We start from the raw sequence: 1,888 nt of genomic DNA on the forward strand, positions 1-1,888 counted from the left end.
ATCTAATTGCAATGAAATTCTTTTGCCGTTCTTATTTCAAACTCCCTCTTATCCATCTGATTCGAATATACTTTCAATCACATTTCTTTCATACCCTCAACACTCAACTGAACAAAGGAAGACAAGAAAAAAAAATTCATTTACAAAGTACAAATTTTATTTTTTCTCATACATTTTCTTTTTCGCGCTTATTTTTTGTTCTCGCCCGGCAGCCCTTTGGCTTGTTCGGGAAGTGATGAGGCTCGACCATCACCACTTCCCTTTGTTGTACAGGCCGCAGGGGCATGGCTGGGCCACTGGGGCGGTGCGGCCGTGGCCCGGCACGTCGTGGACCTGATGTTGACGCTCTCGCCGCTGGGTTTTGATGGTATCCCTGCACCAGCGCACCGCGGGGCCTCGGTGCCGCTTGGGGCAGCAGCGGGCGCGTCAACACCCTCTTCGTAGGATCACAATCTGGTACATGACGGGGAGGTTCGGTGGGGGCCTCCTCCTGGGGGCGCTGCTCGACAGCCTCCGAGAGGTCGAGAGGGCTGTTGGGCGGCGTATCATCAGAGGGAGGAGAGGGGGCACGCATCTCCTCCTGAAGCGGCTCGGCGTCGTCCGCCACCGGATGCGATGTCAAATCGACCGGTTTGACACTTAAATCGACGACATCGTCGTCCTGACTCGTGCCGGCGACGACCGCGTGGCACTCCCACGGTCCCTCCTTCGTCTGGGTGGAGGCATCAACCATTTTCACCTGAACCAACATTTAATTACGCACATTAGTACCAAAAAAACACGGAGGGAAAAAAAAGGGGGGGGGGGGTCGCGAAATCCCACCCCTACACATATTGTCAGCCTCACCATTTTCTGGGCTCGCCGGTGGCAGCTGCTGCAGCTGCTGCTGCTGCTGCTGCTGCTGCTGCTGCTGCTGCTGCTGCTGCTGCTGCTGCTGCTGCTGCGACTACTGCTCCCTCTGCCGCTCCTCCCACTGCTGCTACTGCTGCTCCTGCGGCTCCTGCTCATCCTGCCGCTGCTGCTGCTGCTGCTGCTGCCGCTCCTACCACGCAAATGGGGAGTCGGCAGGACCCCCGCACCCACACCCCTCTCCTCCGTCTCATTCTCATCGGCCTGTGAAAACAGAAAGAAAAAAAGCAAAAGGTGTGAGTAACTTCTACGGCCACACACACACACACACACACACACACACACACACACACACACATCACTCACCCTGCTCCTGCGCTCAGCAGGCCTCTCGCTGGCCCCTGCAGGCGAAGGGCTCCTGGCCCGCTTTCCAGTCTGCAAAAGAACCAGGGAATATTTTTTACAATTCCGTACGCAGGTAAAGTCTGCGCGGCGCGAGGAGAAGCAGCGGCGGGGCATTGCGCTCCGCGTGTACAAGGAGGGGCGCTCCACACGCGCGGACGCCGGGAGGGGACGCCGCACACACTCGCGCGCCGCGCCGCGGCGGAGGGGAAGGCCCGCCACATATGATACGATCGCCCACGGGCGCCCGCGGTGCAGCACTCACATTATGTCTAGAGAGCACAATCACTGAACACTGAACTCACCTGCGGCATGGATTTCATGGTGTCAGAAGGTGAAAGAAAATGCACTGTGAACTTGCGACGATACACTACGACACGACCTCTTCGTCGGCGCGCCTGGCTCAAGACTGACGAAAAGCCACGCCGAGGGCTGAGGCTGGGCTTGCACTGTAAAAAAAATTAGTGATTTTACATAAAAAGCTTGTAAAACTTTACAACACTTTTATGTAAAATTACAAGCACTGGCATTTTTACGACATGTTTTGTTGTAAATTTACAACCAATGTAATTTTACAGAAGTCTTATGGTAAATTTTACAAATTCTTGTAATTTTACAGAAGTCTTATGGTATATTT

At 54.4% G+C, this 1,888-nt stretch overlaps 1 long non-coding RNA gene across 1 annotated transcript; it reads right to left on the reverse strand.

The window, feature by feature from the left end:
- Positions 1-170: 170 nt before the first annotated feature.
- LOC113211002 (uncharacterized) lies at positions 171-1,335 on the reverse strand. Its single transcript, XR_008011031.1, has 3 exons — positions 1,216-1,335; positions 847-1,113; positions 171-739 (listed from the first exon to the last, which is right to left on the reverse strand). It is a non-coding gene; the product is annotated as an uncharacterized LOC113211002 (long non-coding RNA).
- Between the last annotated feature and the right edge of the window lie 553 nt (positions 1,336-1,888).

The sequence above is a fragment of the Frankliniella occidentalis genome, unplaced genomic scaffold (assembly GCF_000697945.3).
Source record: "Frankliniella occidentalis isolate FOCC.00 unplaced genomic scaffold, Focc_3.1 Scaffold3, whole genome shotgun sequence".
Lineage (NCBI taxonomy): Eukaryota > Metazoa > Arthropoda > Insecta > Thysanoptera > Thripidae > Frankliniella > Frankliniella occidentalis.